Genomic DNA, 23,021 nt, shown 5'->3' with positions numbered 1-23,021 from the left:
TTCTGAGCACAAATGTATCAATCAGGGGAAATTATAGAGGCAAAGGATGTGACAGCAGCTGTGTGGTCTGCCTGATGATTCTGGACTCCCAACATTTCTCAGCTTGGTGGTAGAGAAGATGCGGACTAAGAATTAGATGAGGTTGTGAGAAGAATACAAATGTCTTCCACACCAAGGAAAAAGAAAGACCCTAAAGATTATGATTTCAAAAAGTTGCTGTGATGAAAAATTGCTTTCCTCAGGATTGCCGGAAGTTTTGTTTTTGTTTTTTCCACTAGATTATTAAATTTCAGTATCTGTGGCATTCCAAATTTGGGATTTAATGAACCTTACTTAAAAAAAAAAAAAAAAAAAAAACATGAAAGGGCCTCCCCAGTGGCGCAGTGGGTTGAGTGCAGTGCTGTGAAGATGTCCGTAGCCTCTACAGAGCCGGTTCAATTCCTGGCCGGCCAGGGAGAGTCCCACATGGTGGAGCAGACCTCTCCTGCCTTGCCCGCTGTTCCCCTCAGCAGTGTATTTTGTCAGTCTGCCTGTTCTGCTCCCCGCTCTGTCTCTGGTGAATTCTCTCACCCTCCTGCACATCTGGCCTGCACCCCAGTGCTTGTATAAATAAATAAATCTTAAAAAAAAACATGAAAATTGCCATTTTTAAATGACAGAATTGGAGGGGAAAACACATGTATATTATACATATACATGTATTTATTGAATTTACATACAAATATTTAAGGAGAGAACACACACTATCAATGGATGTAAAGGATAACAGAGAATTGCCTATTGTTAAATGTTTAGAAAAGATTCCACCTAAGATTATATGGGTTCATTTCTGTTTAGCACAAAATCTAAACACACATATGCACACACACAAATAAATCACATTGTATGTAGTCTCCTCTTTCTAATTATCAAACCACCTATTTTCCAGAAAGAAGTATTTCGAAAGTGTCAGAGATCATGTGAAATGTACATTTAACATTAAATTTTAATCATTAAAAAAAGATAAATGACTGCAAAGGTGAAATCTACTGATTAATTTCTGTCATATCCAAATTGTACTTTAAGGCAAGAGAATAATGATGATAAATTACATATATTTTTGTATTGATAAAATAACCTGTCCACAGGAGATTTTCTTTAACGTCATTGGTTACAGAGCACAGAGCAATTATGAGTTTATCCCTCCTTCTGGTGAGATGGAAATACCATGAACTCTTACTCATGGTTAATATTACTTAAATATAATATTGATATATATTAATTTGACCAGGGCTCAGAAAAAAAATAAAAACATCATGGGATAGAAAAATAGAAGGCAGTTTGTAGAATCTCTCTCTCTCTCTCTATATATATATATATATTCAAATATTTGAAATTCACATATATGTGTGTATATGTTTATGATTTTTAAAATATTATTTATTTATTTACTTATTTAATTTATTTTTATACAAGCACTGGGTACAGTCAGAAGCGTGGGAGGGTGAGAGTATTCACCAGAGCCAGAGCGGGGAGCAGAGCAGGCAGACTGATGAAATACACTGCTGAGGGGAGCAGCGGGTGGCAGGAGAGGTCTGTGAACCACGTGGGACCCTCGCCGGCGGTCGGGGATGGAACCGGGGCTGCAGAGGCTGCGGGCAGCTTCGCAGCCTGGTGCTCAACCGCTGAGCCACCAGGGGAGGCCCTGTTTATGAATTTTAAATATTTGACTGTTTCCCCTGACATCTCTCACTGAAAACCTTTTCAAGATCAAGAACCCTTTAGCCATTCTTCACTGCATTGCAGGATAAAGATTGTTCAGGCTTCAGAACAGGTCTGCACAGAACAGCTTTGAAAATATTAGCAACAGCTCGTGTTGATTAGGGGCCTGTTAGATTCCAGTTGTGGACCTGGAACTCTCTACCAGTTATTTGATTTAATACTCATTACAACTTTAAGAGGTGGCTCTTGGTAAATACATTTTATACATTAGGAACTCAATATCATGTTAGCACCAACACAGGATATGAATCGGTCTAATTTCAAACTCCATGTACTCTTTATAAGGCAGCAATACTTCTCTCAGTAAGAATCTGAGTGGATGGAAAGATAGGCAGTTTACATTCCCTTATTTATGCATGGATCTATGAGAGCTTCTAATACTTCACATGTTGTTCCAAAGCCCAATAATCTGATTGTCAGACTTAAGACTATATATAAATTTGAAAGACCAGAAAAAGACTTATTAGGTATTTTCAACACACTTCATAGAATAAGATTTTTTTTTTTTCTTTTTGGTGTTTATTAGCATAGGCAGGCAAATATTCAAATAGATTTTGTTTCAAAGATTATATTTTGGGTATCAAATCACGTGTGTGAGATGAAAAATAAAAGTTCATATGTATACCTAATAAAGGTGTTTTTGAGAAATGAATTTGTTTCAGGCCACAGAAAGGTAAAATGCTCTAAACCTGGGCCCATTAAGATATTATATCTGTAAAATGGATTTAGTGTGGCTCCACAGATTGCTATATTCAATGTAAGGAATAAGAGTGGGGTCAAAAAAATAGGTCTGGGCATGTGTTCTGGGCTATATGATTTTGTGCTTGATGGCCTGGGTTTCTACTGTACATTTCCTTTAAAGAAAATTGTATTTTCTAGCATAAAACCTCAGCAGGCATGCACTTGGCTAACAAGCAGAAAACTCTGCTCCAGTTTTCCATAATACATTCATGAAGGGATTTGAAACGACCAACAGTTCCTGCAGAAGGAAAACTAAAAAATGTTGTTCCCTGGCATTTTTTAAACAAACACAAAAGTTCAAGCACTACAGCTATTAAGCTCTTTGGAGGCAACATAAACACTGGTTTATTTCTAACCCACTCTCATCTCTGAATCAAATCTGGCCTTCATTTTCTGTGGTAATTTTTCCTGCAGACCCCCACAGCAGGAGTTCACGAGGCGGGGGCACCAGTCCCGGTGTGGGTTGGGTTTCTACAGGAGCAAACTCAAGGCAAGTCCTTTATCTTATTTCTCCTGGTAGAAGGATTGGACTTTGCTACAGAGAAGCATCTACTCATCTACTCTGCCTACTCCACAGAGAGGCCTTTTTGGGAAGACTACCACTTTTTCTCATGTTCTTTTTCTTCAGAAAAAGAAGGAGCATATCCTGGAAGGGTGATTGACATATTTGTCTTCCATGTGAGTGAGCAGGAGGAAGGATGTGCTGTTCATGACATAGTAGGCGGATGCAGGATCTCCTGGGATATTAAGACTTGTCACATGTGGTCATCATGTGCAAGGAAACCTCCATTGAACATGGTCCCCCCTCTGCCTCTTGACAGGATGCTTGCAAGTTGAAAAGCAGCCCTTTCAGGAGTCTAAGGATGGAGCTTCCATTGGCTCCCTTGTCCTGCACAGTCAAAGATACTTGCCTGATTGTGTCTGAAAGCCTCACTGCCATCATCAAACTTCTTTTTCAAAATTCTCCTTTCAATAGAGAGAGAACAGCTGGCCACCATCACCTGAGTAATAGCCCCTCAAGGTTATTTTTAAATACTGTAACAGCATAATGGACCCGACACAGGAGAAGAGGCAATTTCCTAAATGGACAGAGAAATCCTACAGAGGATGGTGACTCAGCAAATGTTACTCAAACTGACTGCATTCACAGAGCAGCCACCAGGCCGGGTAATTACAGGTGAAGGGTGCAAACTCACAGCTCAAAGCAAGCCCTGGGTAATTCTGCAGTGTGGTGCCAGCAATGAAAAATGCAAATGGATGACCTAACAGAGCCTAGCAAGCTTGGGGATTCCCAGGCTCATTGACAGAGAGATAAGCCTTCTTAAGGCAGGTAGGGGAAGAAGGCAAACCAGAAAGAGCTGTAAGAAAACTTCACTAAAACAAGGTTGTTTTTTATGTTTTGAGTGTTACTTGTGGGTGTTTAATGCTGATTAAATAAGCAATGAGGATTAATACTTATCTCCCGTGCAGTCATGTTTCGTGACTACATTGATGCTTGCATAGCTTTATAGATGAAAACTGCAGTGCTTGGTACACACAGAATATTTTAAAAATACGATTCTAATTTTAATTAGATTTACCTTCTCCTGATAAGAATTCTATCAGAGGTACTTTGAGCAAGGGACTTAATTTTTACTCTGGACCTTGATGTTTCTATTTGCAATATAAGATCTCTGGTGATCCTTTTAACTCTAATATTTTGTGATTCCAATCAAAAGGACAGATGGAGGTCGAGAGAATTTTGGATCTGGAAGAAATTCCAGTGGATTGTATAAAGTTGTACTTCTGAAAATCATGGAGACATTAAAAAATATATTTCATTTAGTGAATCATCATTATGTAATGAGGCACTCTACAAAACATTTTCATATATTCTCTCCTATGCTTCTCAGAAAAGTTCTGTGATTTAGGCATTGTTATAACCCTCATATAAGGAAACCAAGGCTCAGGAAAATTAAAATTCCTTAAGCAGACAGACAAAAAATGGTGGACCAGGACCTGGAACACAGCTACCCTTGGTTCCAAAATCTGTGCTTTTAACGATGACTAGCTGCCTTTGGCATAACTTCTCCATAATCTCAGTACCCTGGAGAAAGTCTGAACTTGCTTTTATACGCTTCCCAGTCACCCAATTGTCTCCCTGTTTTCCCTCAGCTTGGAGCCTAGCTTCTTTACATCTTAAGGAACCTGTTTCCTACAAATGATTGAGTCTCATTTTTCTTAGAGTCCTCAAATATCTGTGCAGGCAGAATAGGGCAAGTGACTGTCGTATACAACAAGAATTTTCTTTAGCATTTCATACAGGGTAATGTGGTATTCTGAAATCCTGTTTGCTTGCCTAGTAGTTTCACACCAGTCACCAAAGCATAGGTTATCATCCCCCATGATGGACTCCCTGGTAAGGAGCCCTCTGACAGCCATCGGCCTCTCTTCCTTCTTCCCTCTGTTCCCTTGCTCACCGTGCAAGCAATCAGTGCAATCGAATCCTTAATAAGCCAATTTACTCTGGCCCACATAGCTATTTTGCTCCTAATAAATCAATTAATTCAGCTCACATTGAGGGGACTGTCATGTTTATAATATCACAGTCAGCATCCACATAATTCTGTAAGAAGTAAGGTGGTGAGGAGTATTTTTAGAATAAAACTTCATCTTTCTCTTTGTGGCTGGTGATTGTGATGCTGTTGCTAGGAGTCCCTTGTCTTAACCAGAGGCTTGAGAACATGACTGAGCAGTCATTTACAAGATTGCTTTCAGAAAAGGGGAGTGGAGAGACAAAAGTCTAGAAAGCTTTGTTTATATTGGGAAGAGGGATTGATCAAGAATGGAGCAATCCTTTTGTGTTAACAGTGCTCAATGATTCCCCTCCCCATCCTATAGAATTAACAGTCCTAGAGGGTTATGTGGATCCCATTTTAAAAACAAAATGACTAATGCTTATCTTCAAATGGCCTTTAGTTGGTAGTAATTATCACTGCCTATTCAATCTCATTTGACTTCTTCAGTCATCTTGGCAAGGAAAAGTTTAACCTTATTAAGTTTGAAAATTTAGGTCCCAAATATCATAACTCTACCCCCACATGGTGAAGATTTGGGGACCCTGCATATAAACTGTCATTTAAGGAATTTTCTTGATAAATAGCTCTCATGGATAAATAATGTAGTTGGTTGTTCGTAGAGTCCACTGGTGAAATATCTAAAATGAGAGACTAATGCTTTTGCTTTTCTCTACATTTTTGTTCAGATAATTATCTTAGAACTGAGAGTTGGTAGCCTCATTTTTGTTTTAGACTATTCTTAGACTTCTATTTTAAGGGAAATAGTGCCAAGCTTTAGTATATTCTAGGGAGAATGTAAAAATGGCAAATGAATTAGAAATCCTGTCAAATAAGAAGTAGTAGAGGGACATTGTCTTTTTTGTTTAGAGAAGGGAAACATTGTGAGGGCAAGGCATCCTTGTCCTGAGAATGGCAGACATGCTAGATGATATTAAGTATTTCAGCTCTTTTGTGCAGAAGAAGCAAACTTATTCAATGTGACCCTAGGGACAGAACTAGGGTCAAGGAATGAAATAAGACTGAAGTTGCTAATAGGTAAGTAGAATGAAGTACTTTCTAACAGCAGAAAGTATGCTGTGCAGAGGCAGAAGGCCCTGAGTCCTCACCTCTGGAGGACTGTAAGTGGAGACGAGCTGGGTTGCAGGGATAGTACAGAGGGTCCAAAACAGCAATATTTAAAGTTCCTCTCTATGAAAGAAAGACCACACTCCTATGATTTATCTTTTTTTTTAGAAATATGATCTGTATTTCTTTGATTTCCCTGAAAATCAAATTTAAGCTTAATTTGAAAAGAGTTGAGATCTGCAGAATATGCAATGGCATGTCCACAGCTTCATGCTGGTTTCCCAGTCCAAGCAGTGTGCTTCCTTCACTCTGCAAAGTACCCATAAATCAGAAACATAGGTGTATGCAAACCCAAGTGCACTGACCACTCACTAATGGATGTAACAAGAGTTAAGTTTCTATGGCAAATTTATGGTCACAGAATATTCTAAATAAAGACTCAAAGCCACTTTTAATATTCAACAATCATTTGTGTTCATTCATTCATTTTCCCAACCAGCTTATTCAGTTTAGTGGTGGGGTTGAGGTTCTCCCAGGAGCTCAGGGCACAAGGCAGAACTCAACCTTCGCCAGCACACCCTCCCATTGCAGGGTGCACCATACCATGCGTGCACACATGCACTCCAACAGGGACATGCAGCTGAACCGCATGTGCACATTTCTGGGATGTGAGAGGGAATCAGAGTACCCAGAAAAATCCTTGCAGACATGGGGAGAACTTGCGTACTCTACACAGACATGACCCTGGAGGGAATAAATTTTATTTTTCTCATGAATGTCATAACTAAAAGATGTTCAACAAAATAACATTATTCCAGGAACTGCTATATTAGACTAGTATTTATTTCCTCAGACACTGCTCTGAAAATTTGCACCCAGACTATCCAATTAGGTAAGGCAACAATATTAGGTGAGTCTGGTAACATCTCTTTAAATACATGCCTGTAGGAGCACAGTGGAATAGGCATTTTTCCCCATAACTTTTTTAGCTAATTCATAAAACAGTGGAAGTCTCCATTATTTGGTAGAAAAAGCATGAAAAAATTTCTCCAAAAAGGTAGAAAAATTTCTCCAAGATACAGCATTTTAAGATAAAAGTTTATCTCAGATAAACACACTCAGACATCCAGAATAACAAGTTTTTTCCCCTTTGAGAATCTTCATGAATTTATTTTGCTTTCCTTAGTTTTTAATCACCATCCTTGTTGCCTAAAAGGCAAATTAAATTGTCCCAGCATCCAGTTCTTTGTTCATATAAATAAATGGAATCTCTTTGTGAATTCCATTGTTAATACAAAAATCTAATTTTGAATTCTTAGTTACATCCAATATCCTACCACAGATAACATCACAACTATCAATTAATTGTCTTCTCTTTATATTTTGTCTGAAATAAAGATAAAAAAATTGCTTATTGCCAAAAGGAAATTTGTATAATCTCAGAAATATAAAGAAGTCTTCCTTGGCAGCCGAGTTTTGTAAAGATCCGATGCTTTCAGTTCAGTATTGTAAGCAGAATAACATGACTGTCACCTCAATCATCTCTTTTTCAGACACAAAATTTTTTTGCCTCTTTGAGACAACATGTATTATTGAATTACTTTATGCTATGCTATATTGCAGTAGTGGGTGACTTCAGATCATCTGTCCTATAAAATAGCAAACGCTTATTTCTTGTTCTCATTACATATTCACTGTGGGGCTGCCCATCTGGAAGACCTCTGCTCCATTTCTATTTATTCATTGTCCAAGTTAGTTGAACAGCCCCCAATCTGGGACTGCTGAGCTCATGGCAGGAGAAATGAAAGGCACATTGTCACTTCTGCTCACATTCCTTTTGCCAAATCAGTCACAAGTGTGATGTCAGTCAGCAGGGTAGGTAGGCACGCTTAGGAAGAAGCGATGTAGGTCCCTGGCTATGGAATGTGGTGCTAGAAACATCGAGGATACTTGAAATGTACCAAAAGAGACTGTGATCAACTGTGTCCTCAAAACATTTTATCTAATAGGTTTTGCTCCTTCTCAACTATTTGATTGATGTGATTAATTGAGGGATTTTACTGTCTCCACCATTTCATCATCTGTTATTGTGTCCTTAGCTTTGGTGACCTCAGGCAAACCTTACTTGTCTATAAAACAACAGATCAGTAAATTTTCATTGTGAATTACCAGTGAATATGGTACTGAGGCAAGGCTTCCCCTTTTTCCCAAGTATACCACATAAAGCTTCCACATGTATTTTTCTCATTAACACCTCATAGTAAATGGATATTAATTCATGTTACTATAAATTATAATGGAGCACCTAAGTTGCTATGGAATTACACCTCACAGCTACATGAATACCTGGAGAGCTGCTGGGGCGTAATATGATTATCACAAGCACCACCAGGGAAATAATATAATTTGTTGCCTACTATAAAATGCTACCCCATTTTTCTTAGAAGCTTGGCAGGTAGAAATAAATTCCTTTAAAGTGAATTTATTAGATTTTTTTTCAAAAACACTGCATTTTCCCCTTCTCGTCCTCACCCAGTGACCTTTCACAAACAGGCATAAAGATCAGCAGGAAACTAAGCTTACTGAAATTTTTCTTAAAGAGAAACCTTTTAGAATTAGCTAGAAAGCTATATTCCAAATAGCACTGATAATATTACTGACCTGATAATTTGCAGTTACCTGGAAGTACACTTTGACATTTAAATTATGATTGAAAAGATGGCTATGTGGAGAGAGGGCACAAGGGGAGGGGAAAATGAGAGAAGGGAGTTGGAGAGAGAATGTCATCAGGGAGTAACAAGGATGTTTGTATTGTTGGGGTAGATTTATCAAAGCAAGGGGGATTATAGTGATACCAAGTGATGAAATGCAACTGATTTGTCCTCTTTTATCAGCAAGTGACAGCAGTTGTCAGTAAATTTCACTTAAAAGTTTCCAATTACAATCCTTCAACTGGCCATTCCACCAACCTGAAAGCAACCAAGTTGCACATAGTAGGGGTGGCTTATCTGGGCCTCTATGTCTTGATTGCTAGACTGTGTTCTGGGTCCTTATTTTGAGCCCAGATGCCAAGAACAGAAGACAGCAATCCCGGCTCCTTTTGCAACTATTTATCCAAATGTCTTGTCCCTCAGGAGCCAGAGCATTCATTTATTATCTCTTGTTTTGAAATTCCAAGGCACCACTGTGTATTTTCATTACCTAGTTGTTTGCATGTTATATTCACACAAAAATGCTCTTTTGAATTAAAACATAACAAAACAAAAAACTAGAAAAATGACTCGGTATGAAAAGGCAAGATAATACATTCATGGGCTCACCACTGAATTACCATTTCATAGCTATAAAAGCAATTTGTGATCTCTTTCCATATCCAATCACTAAAATGCCCTCAGGGCTGAGAAAAACAGAGAAAATACTTATAGTACATGATCATTACTGTCTTTTAATTTCTTACCTCAATATTACGGTACCTCCTTCCAATTTTCCTGTTGTTGACAAACCTCACATATTCTGCCTTCCAACTCTTAATTCTATTATCGGCTTCAGGTCCAATGATTCAATTAAAGATACACCCTGAAGTAGAGTGAATAGAACTTGCAGGGGATTTGGACAGTTCTAGAGAGCTTTGTCATAAATTATTTGCCACAAACCATTTTTGCTATATGGTTGACTATAAGTCATTTTGTTTAAAAGATAAAATAACGACTTGATACTCTGGTGTAAACTGATACAGTACTCCCATCGTCATGTAACATCAACCTTAGCTCTCATAATGGTCTATACAGTGAGGAGGATGAGTGGATGTGGATGAGAACAACTCCAGATATCAACTTGATAGAAAATACAGGATGAAACTTAGTGGAAGAGTGAAAGAAGAACATGTAAAGTCAGATAGAACATGTAAACTGTGCTATCTTACCTTATTCAGACACAGCAGCTTGTTCTTTAATGTCATCTTTACCAAATTTCTAACACATATCAGAATTTGGAATCAGAAGAATCAAGTTCCTCCTAGTCCCCTAAAAAGAAATGTTTAAATGACTCCTGATTACTGTAATATTCTTGAAGATGGTGAAAAATGTTTGTTATTTGAAAATGGAGAACATAATGTAGGTAGAATTTTGATATTTGGCACAGAATCTAGTTTAGATTATTTGGTAAAATATAAGAATTAGGTATGTGATGGAACGTTTAAATGTAATATATATATGTACTACCAATTATACATGTTACATATAATAAGAAATAGCAGCATCTGTCATCTATTCATTTTACTTCCAGGGAACTCTGAGGAGATGTATATGAGCATAAACCCAACATTAGATACAGAATCTTTAATGATCAACTCTGCTAATTTGTTAATAAATTAATGTCTCTTTTTGTATCTTTTTTTTTTAAACAAAACTGCCTGTGGCCAACTAACTATGAGGCAAAATGCTTGGACAAAAGACTTTTGGCAAATTTTCTAGACATAGATTTGCACATAGGGTGTAAAAGGAAGAGTCGATGGGGACTCTGGGTAGCCCAAGCATTTGGTGACTGGAGATGCCTTTACTAACATGGGAATGCTGTCGAGAAGTTGGGTGTGAGGTAGGAGGAGAACCAGAACTCTGCTTCAGACCTGTTAAGTTTAATAAATTGAATGGATGATGGGATCTCCAAGTCTGAAGCCCAAAGAAGGGGCTGGAGATAGACCTTCATCAAAAGAAAGATATTGCTTACAGAGGCTATATACTTATTCTGTGCTTAGATGTCCAAAATTGAACTATCTTGATTCCCTTTGAAATTATGTGTCTAAATACTTTTGTATTCCTCAGGAACCACATAAGGAAGGAGTCACACAAATAAGAGGGCGTGGAATCGAAAAGATGAGATTTAAAACCTGTAGGGCAGAGCAATCAACAATGCAGCTGGAGAGGAGCATTCAGTAAGGCAGGAGAGAAGAGGGAAGTGCATGCTTCTTCCAAGAGGTTTACTGTCAAATGGATCAGAGAAATGGGTGGAAGCTGGAAGGAAAATCTGATGTCAGGGAGAGTTATTTTTCTTAAATGGGAGATGTTACATCATGTCTGTTTGTGGATGGAAATCATCCAATAGATGCTTGGATGAATAAGAGCTCAGAGATGAAGGAGAAAGTAGGATTAAATGCAAGGACAAAGGTTTTCTGTATTTAAGGAGAGGGGCGAATCCAGTAGTACACTACAGAAGGGGTTGGTCTCATCGGAAATGGAGACCATCCATTGTTTTAGAAGGGATATCAAAGTATATGATGGCAGATGCAGATAGACATGTTTCTGTGGAGGGAAGATGAGGATATAGGCTTCTATTTGCTTACAATTTCTAAGTAATATTAAACAAGTTTTATCAGCTGAGCACAAAGATGATAGCAGATATGCTTGAGGAAAAGAAATCAATGAATTAGTAATGAAAGGTAAATTGATAAGAGAAGTAAAATAATATTTCTGGGCAAAAATGATGACAACTTTATATTGTGGTCATAATTTTAAAATGAGACCAGACAGCATGGTTGTGGAATGTTTTTTAAACAACTTTCTGTTATGAGGATGAGTTCTTAACTTTGGTTGGTATCTTGTTATGTGACATGATGGATGGAAAGATGGCAAAGGAGCCAAGGGGATTTGCAAAGGAATGATCACAGTGAAAAAATCATGGCACTGAAGCTTGGTTAGAAGGGAGATCATACACGGTAGAGTAGAAAAATATTCCAAAAATTGGTTCCATAAGCTTTCTCTCCAAGCCTGATTCTTGTACTTTATTTTCATCTCGATGATGGGTTTCCTATTCTTTGAGCTAGAAATGTTGAAAACATCCTAAACCTCTCTTGCTTTTTAACCTCCAATTTCTGTCAAGTTTATCTCATATTATTAAAGTCTATTTCCTCTTCTCTTTCCTTGAACTTCCTATAGTAATGCTCTTTAATCTCTTTCGGGGATATTCCAAGAGCTTCCAAACTGGTCGTTATGCTCTCTCCAGCCTTTCACCTCCTTGATCTATGACCCACCATTACCAGAATAAATTTTAGAAATCTATCAAACTACCTCTCTATTTAAAAGCATCCATTGTATCCACATACCCTGTAGAGTATAGTACAAAACCTTCAAATGACAGAAGAATAATGATAATTAATGGGTCTTCAACAGCTACTACATGCCAGAGTTAAGTACAAAGAATTCTCAAACAACTGCAGGGATGATTGATTGATTGGTTGCTTGAGTGATTATTTCACAGAGACACTATGTTACAGATAAGGAAATGGAAGGACAAAAATATTAACTACCTTAAACAAGGCAATAATTGAAAGTGGAAGAGACAGAGTTTGGCATAGTCTGGCTAATTTTAGAGCATACTCTCATCACCTTAGGACAATGCTGTTTGAGGAGAAAGGTTGCCATTATCTTATTCCTCATTTAAGCCTCTCTCATCACACCTTTCTCTTACACCCTTTTACAAATTTCTTGTGTCAAATCTTGTTTTTTAATCCATGATTGTAATTGTGTACCTTCTTGTGCTTAAGAGGTTTTCCACAGAGACCCTTCTTTTTACTACCCACCTAATACCCATCCTTTGCTTGGACAACCTTCATGAATCAATTAAAGATTCACCTTCTTTTCTAATACTCTGGGCAGAACTGCTCCTTTTGCCAACCTCTCATTGGTATTTATTTGGTTGCACTTTCTCTTTTTCTGTTCATATATCTATTAGGGGCTGAGTTGTGCCGCCCCCCTCTAAATTCACACGTGGAAATCCTAGCCTCTGGTATCTCAGAATGTATTTAAAGGTAGTTTTTAAAGATGTGATTAGGTAAAAATGAAACCTTTTAAACTTCATTTAAGGATATCTTATTGGTGTCTTTATAAAAACAGGAAATGTGGACACTCAAAGAGATGGTATTAGAAACGTGGTTGCAAACAGAACAAAAGTCATGTAGATTATGAAGGACACAGCAAGATGACCATCTGTATATGGAGGAGAAAGACCTCAATAGAAATTACACATGTGACACCTTGATCTTCGACTTGTAGACTCCAGAAATGAAAGAAAAGATGAAGATTCTGTTGTCTAAGTCATCAAGTCTGTGATATATTGATATTTTTGTAATGGCAGCCTTAGTAAACTAATAAAATATATCTAATTGTATCCTTTGGGCAAGAACTAATTTTATAATTTGTAATTCACCTCTTTGATAGTCCTTAGAATCCTTCTCCTTCTGCCTTCTACACATTTGTTTTCATCTGACTAAGGACAAAGTCATTTAATACACTATAAGATGAATGAAGAAATGGTGGAATGAATGTTTATGACACAAGAGTAAATGAGGATCTGAGTCCATTTAATATTCCAAACCAAAGGTTATTTTGTATCATTTACTTATTTCCATATCCCTGCCTTCACACATTATTGAGGATAATCTTATGTAAGTGAGAAATTAGGAAGTACATGTTGTAAATAAACAGAACTCCAGTGATTCAGTTGCCAAAAATATAAACTGATATTCACATCATTTGACTTTGATATTCAGGGGTATCACAGTTGAATGTGCCCACCAGGAACACTGACAAAGTCAACAGTATATTTGCAGGTATAATCAGAAATCAGACTCCTTCCTCAGGGATCTTGGTGTGGCCAGCATCAGTGTTATCTTTTCCTTTCAAACCTTTCCTTTTCACAATAAAAAGAAAAGAAGTGTGCTTACCTGGCAGACATTTCAATTTTCCACAGTTCTAGTGAAAGCTTTCCAACTTCATGTTGCCATCCTTGTGCAAACAGCAGCCTCGCTAGCCAGGATTTGATGAATGGTGTACTTGGTGTATGCTAGTTGGAAAACCAGCACCGACTGTTTGGGCAATTCTGTGCCTTATGGACAGAACTATCATTTCAGTTGACTCCATTTTGTTGTAAAGAAAATGACTTCCAACCCATTATTTCAGATTCTGGAATTGCCAGTTATCATCTAGCAAGAAGAAACAAAAAACCCACCAACCTGATTTTTGCATTTTGTAAACAATGATGTTCTGTTAAATGCCAAGGGCCTTTAAAAGGACTTGACTTGGATTTTGAACCACTTGTATTATCATATCTTCATTATTCCTTAATTGTTTATCTAAAGTCAGGGCTTTGTTTCTTCACCAGGAAATTTCTGACAGGGTGTGATAACTTTAGAATGACCTGAAACATTTCAATGAATACACTCTTTATAATCATGAAAATGATTATGAAACATGATTGATTCTTTTTTTTTCAGAGGTTGAATCAGGGCTAGGAGAAGGAGTCTAGCTGAGGAGGGATAACCTTTTCTGTGCAAACAAGCCAGAATTTTGTACTTGCCAACCTCCCAGGTTGCTAAAAAGCTAAGTAAGCAAAGGTAGCCTTGAGGGCTCTCCTGTCTAATTCTTTTTATAACCTGCTGAAAGTCTACCCTTTCTGTTATTTCCTAGACTTCTATTAAAGATTTCAATAAAAATCCTTACATCACAATATTATTTCCATTAAAAAAGGGGTATTGAGTCAAATCCTCCATATTACCAATCTTGCTGTAGACACTTCATTTCTCCTGGTTTTGTGGGTTTGATGTCTTCTAATCTTTCCACCTCCCTTTCTGTGTGCCATTCTGCTTTTCTCTTATTCTGAGAAATAGCAGGGTTTGCTGAGAAGTTCAGCAAATCCAGGAGACAAAATGACACCAACCACTGGCATTCCCCCCTTCAAATAACCTGGAAGTTATTACTCTGGTTCAGAAAAGGCTATACTTTGAATTAGCTTTCTCAGAAACTAAGCAAACCAGGCATCCATCTGTATGGTGCTATCTTACCTTTCTTTTTTACGTTTATACATAATCTCCATAAATTTTGCTGAAGTGTCCCTATGGCTTCTTATCCAAATATCAGGGCAATAGAAAGAGAGCAGAGGTTTGAGTGTTTACCTTTTTACTTCTTACCTTAAAGGTAGAGCTAAGACCACAATGACAATATTATCAACGAGAATAATTTAACAAAGGATGCGTCTTAGGGTGGAAACTTTGGGTTTAGTGATGGGGAGGCTGCTGGAGAAGGGACCTGAATCTATTATGTGATATATCATTTTCTTTAACTCATCCTTTTGTGAAAATTTGAAGCCCTTCCTAAAATGAACCCAATTTTTAAGATCAAGGGGGCCTTTTCAGATTTTGGATAGCTTCAATTCTTCAGTGGAAACTGAGCAAAATCTAAACATTTCCATCTTTTCAACTTTTGATAGGTAATACAGTACCCAAGACTCAGAAAAGAGGAAAACTTCACCCAGTAAAAGAAGACGCCTTCCCTGTTGAAATCAGAAAAGACTAAAGAGTAAGACCACAGTGATGATTGTTACAATACCACACGGATTCGAATCTGGTTTGTATTATAAAGACCGAGGGAACCTTAACCTCCTTCTAGCTCCCCCACATCCACCCCCAAGTACACTGCCCTTGACTGAAAGCCAGGATTTTGTGATACATTTTGGATCATAGTACACATATTCTACTGGCTTGTCTATAAAAAAAAAAAAGAGTTTGTCTTGGGTAGTATGTCTGTGAGAAAGTTCATTCTCGTGAACAATACAATCCAGGGAAGCTATGTCACTGTATATATCCACAGCTCTTAACAAAACCACAAAGCCATGTTGTATGCAACACTCTTCACAGGACAAAAGGTGCTGGAACTTTCCATGTGGGAAGCCATGGTCCTGCTGTTGCACTGATGACTCAGGGGAGAATAGGCAACACCGGAGGTGAGGTTATGAGAACTTGAGAGGAGACCTCCGAAGAGAGCGGCCAGGCTGAATTGTGTGGAGCTTTGGCCCCATTTTAAACACAGCTGTGTTATAAATGGGGTGAACTAGCATTTCTTGGATCATGTTCAGGCTGCATCATAGTATAGCTAAGGTGGGAATAAAAATAGTTACCTTAGGCCTACCCTTCTCAAGGATGTATATTCCTAAGCATTGAAAATTTGTGAGGCCTATTTTCACAACTGTGAAAGCTCAGAATAGCATGAATGACATGCTTCTTGTGACACCTCGTTCCTCAGAATTAAGGGGGAGGGGAATCTCACAGTCTTTCCCTGTCTCTTTTTCAATCTTCTATCTTGGGCTTGGTTGGAGGAGAAAGCTCTCAGGTCAGGGTGGTGGGAAGAGGCTGAGGTGGTGGTGGAATTAACTTAGACCATTCATTCATCTACTGCAACAATTATCAAACCATCTGGTTGATATTTAGGTCAATTTTCTCAGTAAACTGTGGTCCAACAGTTCTTGGATTGTAAGAGGACCAACGGGTCTGAAGCGAACAAAACATGCAGGCCTCTTCCAAAATGTCTGCTGCCCTGCATCCCCATGAACTATACATAACATATTACTCTCCTTCATATTCAGAACTTCACAGATAGTATTTTATTTTTCATCCCAGGAATTATGGTTTATAAGCATGGAAGCAAATTATGAGTGGAAAGACTCAGTCCTGCAGAAGTGTTAACTCTCAGAGACGAGAGACAGGCCGGTGTTTATACATCTTGCTGGGCTGCTTCCCCATGAGGCAAACAGCACATCCTCTATTGACTTCCAACTCTTAATGAACCAGATGTAATTATAAATATGAGGGTGGGAAAGACACTGAGGGAAATTGATTTTGAAAAGAAACAGACAACTATTCCTGCCAGATGAGAGTTCCCCTCTGTGAAGACCAAGCAAGCAGGGAGTAACAGCTAGAGAGTAAACTTGCCATGTTTTTTTTTTTTTTTTTTTTTGACTGTTGCACACAGAACATTCTCCGAGTAGAATTAAGTTTAAAATTTATATCAGTCCAGGCTTGTTGGAGGTTTTCTGTTGAACCTCAGTGAAAAGACTCACTCCAGGCATCATCTGAAAATGTTAAACAGGATAGAACTTCTAACTTCCTCCTACTCAGAAAATGAGTGAACTGGCTTTGAAATTACACTCTACTCAGAAACCCATCCCTTTCAGTAAGCCTTTGCTCCTAATGTTCAAATCCATTAAAAAAAAAAAAAATTAACATGGACTGAGGTCTAACCTATGTGATATGATCGAAAGTCCGCACACAAAATTCCTGGCAACCTCACCTGAAACAGCAAATGTCCCAAATACCTTGGGATTGACAGGGCGTTGGTTTGATTTAATTTATGGGCCCTGTTTTAGAGAAGGAACTCTTGAAGAGGGCAGGGCAAGGCAAGTCGCTGGCACAGTAGACCAAGGGAGACTCCGCTCTGACAGGCTGGCTCAGGCACAGCTGTTCCAGGCTGTCAGACAACCCCAGGCTGATACCAGCAACTGTCTCTTAGTCACAGAGCAAACCACACCCAGTTGCATTTTCTGGGAGAAGTAATTTAAACACCCTCCTCCCAGCTAATAAACTCCCACATACTTTATCCCTGCAATATTCACTACAAAATACACAAAATGAGAACAAAATATTGTAGGAGACTGACACACTCTCACAATAAATACCCTTCTACAGGGTCAGAACCCCAAAGGATTCAAGGTACAGGTGATGAAATGAGAACTAAAGGAAATTTTCTAATGAATTTAATATGCACTCTCTCATAGTCTTATTTGCTTTGGGCTTAAGAATCCCTTTGTGTTTGCACCAGACAATTTTTTTTTTTAAATCTAAAAATTGTGGGGAGAATTGGAAGTAGTTGAGGAATAGGAAAACAGTGGAACAAAATGGTAAGTTTACATTAATGTAAAACATGACCCACACACATTTTATAGTTGATGATCTGAAAAATGTGGTTCTTAATCCTTCAAACTAATAATTAAGACCCCAAATGAGCAGCAAAATGATACTTTTTTTAATAGTGGTGGATTTTATCTGAGAGTGAGCTCATTTACAAAAAATAAAAGTATTTTACAGCCCTTTCAAAACCAAGGAAAAGTACCCTCTCAGTTTAACATAATGAAGTTAGAAGATTATTTGGACTCTTGTCACCTATACATTTCAAGTTGCAAAACCTAGTGAGACTTTTTTTATCCCCATTGCGTCTGCACCCTCTATACAGTCTATTATTTTACAAGTTGTGGCTCCTAATTTTCTTTATTATCTAGCTAAAAAATGATTTCCTCGAATGCTTGAATGTAATTCCTTGCATAGAGTTAGCCTGTTACAGGTGAGAGTAGAATTGAGTGATAAAAGCAAACATTCACATACAGTAAGGAACTGTTTGTCAGCATTCTTGGATGAATGGGTTAATGACTCCTTTTAAAGCTAAATTAAATCCTACAACCATTACTTAACTCTCCTGATAAGAAAAACCTCAAAGCAAAACATGACTAAATAAAGCAGCAGCATCCCCACTGGGGCAAGACAGTATTCATCTCAAATTTGCTCTCATTGTCAAGTCCTTTATGAATTTATTAAAATTTCAACTCTTTCTCCATTTTGATAGTTTTTTTTTTTTCCCTCAGCATGTAGGAGTTTCTGGTAACTAAAGTGAAAAATTGCCAAGAAACTGAGGAAGGACTTTTTCATTTTCAAGGATGCTAAGCGAAAAATTGTCTCCTAGTCTGTGACTCACACCAATACTAAGCTTCTACAGAAATGCGGGACATGCTTCTTAGCCTTAATTCTTTCATGTTAGTTTATAAAATAAACATACAGAATACTAAAGATATTTCATATGTAATACTAAAGATAATAAAAGATACTAAAGATTTTCTTCTGCAGCTACTATCTGTTTCCAAAAAATAAAAGAAGAAGCAGAAGGATATAACCTCTAGAAATGGAAGAGAACCACCTTAAAATAGAAAGACCAGGTGGTTTAAAGAATATGTAGTTCTCAGCACTTGCCTATACTGAGCTCATTGAGGAAAGGGCCCACGATTTACCCATTTTTTTAAGTGTGGACTTCTGGGCATTATGCCTGTGACACTATAGGTGCTTACTTATTATTTGTTGAAAGAATGAGAATGATTACAAGCATTAAAAATTTTTAATGGACACATAATCCTAAGTGGGTAATTTGGAAAGGTATCTGTGACTTATATACATTATATCCTAAACTACCAGTTAGTACTTTTTACACTGTTAGTGTTCAAGAAAAGAATGATTTAAAATTACAGCCATAGAGCATTCATTCAATGTCAGCTTCCATCTTTCCCTATATGTGTGTTGAACACCCTCCCCTTTCTTGTTTCCTAGGGAATGAGTTGCCTAAGGACAGTCAGGTTAGTTCCAGATTTTATGAGATGCATTCTATAATCATAGAAACTTAAGATCCTTATAATTAAGCCATCCATACTATCAGTTAAAATTAAAATGATACTCTAGCCATCTAATCCTAGAGAAAATAAACCCTGGGTTAAGGACTTAGAATCTGTACTGCTGAAGATTTCAGCACAGCATGTGTACATCTTACGATCACTTGGAGCTCATACATATTTTGCCAGGGGATTAGTCTTCACTGAAAGGCAAAAACAATCTGGTCTAATACAATTCAAGACATGGAAGTCATGAAGTCCATTTGTAAAAATGATTGTCTTGCTAGGAAGTCTTGAGATGTATTTTGCAAAGGCACACAAATTTAGTCTCATTTATGTTTGTTGGGGTTTTTTTGTTTGTTTTTGTTGTTGTTGTTGTTCAAGACTGCAGACCACATAAGAGTGGAATGACTTCTAAATTTGGCAAACTCCCTTTCCTGGTACTCCAGGAGTAAGTATCAATCACCCCCAAACAAGCAGCTTGCTACTAATCAGCAACCACATAATGAGTCTCATTGAAAATACTTTAAGCTATTTCTTGTGTGAAGTTAGAAAAAGCTGGGGGAAAACATTCCCCTTTTGATTAAGCATCACAAATGAGAATTTCATTTAAGCAAATGCTTTTTGCTAACTAATTTGGAGAATTCACAGGAGACTAAAATTTTTAGTGAGGATATGGGGGAAACATGAATATATTTATAGACGTGCCACAAGGTATAAGTGAATATTTATCACTACTAAAGATGACAGTTAATATTTACAAAAGGGAAATATATTTTTTAATCCAAACATCAATCTTCTTAGGGGAAAGAACACATTTAAGTGTGATTTGACAGACTCAAAAATCACCATTTTGATGCATTAAAAGTCCTTAATCAGTAGAGATGCTCAACCAAGTATTCTTACATCCAGACCACTTATTCTCAAGAGATCTGTGGATAGAATTCACGGGTACATTTAAATTTTACTAATGTATAACTCACATTTTTGCATTTCCTTCCATTCTGGACATAGTCAACCAAGCATGTTATTAGTTGTAACTCTCTGACTTTGTCCCCACCAGACCTCACAGATATTTTCATGATGTTGTATTTGCATGTATTGTAGAGATATAGAAATTCTGTTCTCATCACAATTTTGAAATTATGGCAGTTACTAGACCAACTGTGAGATCTTGTTTGGATTCAAATGCTTAAATAAAAACATTATGTGTCACAAATATTTCTGAATATTTTAACACTATTTCCATGCAATTAATTCCCTATATAATGCTATGTATCATATTCTATATTAAAAAAAACATTATTATCATTTGACTTACCAGCCTACAAAAGGTAAATATTTCTGGACTAAAACAGCTATTAGATTTGGAATAGTAACCAACATATTTTGTATGTTCACCTTGACAGGGGGCCACCCTGGTGTTCACTTCTACTTCATGCAATTCTGGATGACAGTGTGAGTTTAATGGCCACACAGTGATAAATAACAGTGCTTTGTAGACTAATTTTATAATGACATAGAAAATATCACAATTTCTAGATATTTTTCAAACAATATATATACTGCACATTTTGGAAAAATGGAATATTCTTTCTAACTGGTGTTTTTTACCCACTCATTTTGTACTAGCTATTCTTCAAACTTGAAAGACATTGTGCATTTTGGAAGCAGTTTACCCAGCTAGGTCTTCAGAACACAAGACTCAGGAGATGAGAGTAAAGAACTTGATTTTTGGGGCTAATGGGTAGAAAGCTTAATTATTCTATTTTTACTTTAGTTTTCATTTGTATAGCCCATATTGTTAAATAGTGATCAAAGTTTTAATATTGATATTAGTGTATTATAAAAACCATACTCCTTTATTTATCGATCTCTCCTGCCATCTTTGCAATCTAGTGCAAAGTCAAATTTGTGTTAAACATTGACTCTTTTGCTCCTATCAATTTGCTAATCCTATCCTCTTTGCAAAGTCAACTTATTGCTCCCTTTTCAACATTTAAGAAATGATTGTAGTACTCCAACATTAGAGATTAATAAAAATATTAGAATTAGAAAAACACACTTGAGCATTTTTATCTGTATTACTGCCATCAGGGTTTGCTTAGTGGAAAAAAGTAATGAGGGGTGTGTGTGCATGTATAGGATGTCAACCTAATCTCATTTATCTTGCACCGTTTTCTATGCTTTGCTTCCCCTTCTCATCCTCCAATATCTGTCACTGGGTATTTTGCAAGATGATGGTGGAGGAGATGAAAAGAAAATGAGAGAAAAATAAAACAGGAAAATGAAGCAAATACAATGGAGTATAGTAGTCATTAGGAAACTGCATGTATGTTTTCAGAATGAGGCAACGCAAAAAAAAGCAACCCCCAGATTAAAATGCCATTCCCCCTTAACAAGTTATTTTTCAAGCACTAAAGAAAATGATGAAGTCTCTTTTCTTTCTTTTGTTGTATCTCTTCTTTTTTGGGGCCCGTGTTTCGTATCATTATGTTCCATGCACTGTTTAGGTGCTGGGTGTAAATGTGTGTGTGTATGTGTGTGTGTGTGTGTGTGTGTGAGAGAGAGAGAGAGAGAGAGAGAGAGAGAGAGAGAGAGAGAGAGAGACAGACCTTGCTTTCAAGGCAAGGAAAGTCAGCAAATAAGGTAACTTAAAAATGAAGTTAAGTACAGAGTGTTTTGACAATGACAAGTGTTAAATCAAAAATTACAAAGGAGATAGCAGATATATAATAATTTCTGGGCTGGGAGATGAAACTGAAATAGCTTGGTAGGAAGAGTCACTGTGACTTTTGAAAGGACATTTGGGAAAGGACTTGAAGGAAATAAGGGGGCTGGCTTCCAGGTGTCTGAAGTCTGAGCCTTCCCACAAGAAAGATCAAGAAAGACTAAACATCACTGGGAATGTTCCTGAGGAACATTAGGAAGACCAATGAGGCTGAAGGAACCAGGAGGTAATGGATGAGGGGAAGTCATGTAAGGGGTTAGGACTATAGCTTTTACTTTGACAGAGGAGTGAGGTAAAGGTTTTCAACACAGAAGAGGGACATGATTTAAATTTACATTTGAAAAGAATACTCATTACTGCTGAGAACAGACTGAAGGAGGTCGGGTGGGGAGGGGCAGGTGGCAGAAGCTGAAAGACCAGTCAGACTGAACAGCAGCAGTTGTGAGTAGAAACAGTGGGTGAATTCTTGGTCTATTTCAACATAAGTGAGTGGGATTTGCTGATGATTTTAAAGTGGTTGTAAGAAGTAGAAAGGAATTAAGAAACACTATGAAGTTAGGAGCAGACAATAGGAAAGATGAAGTTATCATGAATTCATTGGGGAAGCAGATTTGGGGGTTAGTGGCTGACATATTTGAGAAATTAACTTTTGAGCTGCCTTTTATTCACCCAAGCAGAGATGAAATGTAGGCAGCTGGATATAAGAATTTAAATTTCAAGAGAGAAGGTCAAGTCAGTGATATGAATTTGAGTTATCAAAATGAAGATGATAAAGACATTGGGTCTGATGAGATTGTCTATAGCGGGCGCATAAATATGAAAGAAGAACCAACATATGGACTTTGGGCTTCTCATCAGTTAGAGGTGAAAGAGGTGAGGAAGGACCTGCTGAAAGACTGAGAAAGAGCATCCAT

General features: G+C 37.4%; 1 protein-coding gene across 1 annotated transcript in view; it reads right to left on the bottom strand.

The window, feature by feature from the left end:
- Positions 1-23,021, bottom strand: part of IQCM (IQ motif containing M) — a 437,801-nt gene that overhangs the window by 3,002 nt on the left and 411,778 nt on the right. Inside the window, exons 21-22 of the transcript XR_008549806.1 lie at positions 13,843-14,100; positions 10,048-10,147 (exon numbers count right to left, since the gene is read on the bottom strand). The gene's annotated coding sequence lies outside the window, so the exon portion shown is untranslated. The remainder of the gene's footprint in view (positions 1-10,047; positions 10,148-13,842; positions 14,101-23,021) is intronic.

The sequence above is a fragment of the Talpa occidentalis genome, unplaced genomic scaffold (assembly GCF_014898055.3).
Source record: "Talpa occidentalis isolate TD23 unplaced genomic scaffold, MPIMG_talOcc4v2.1 talOcc4.8, whole genome shotgun sequence".
NCBI lineage: Eukaryota > Metazoa > Chordata > Mammalia > Eulipotyphla > Talpidae > Talpa > Talpa occidentalis.
This window is presented reverse-complemented; position numbering and strand designations above follow the sequence as displayed.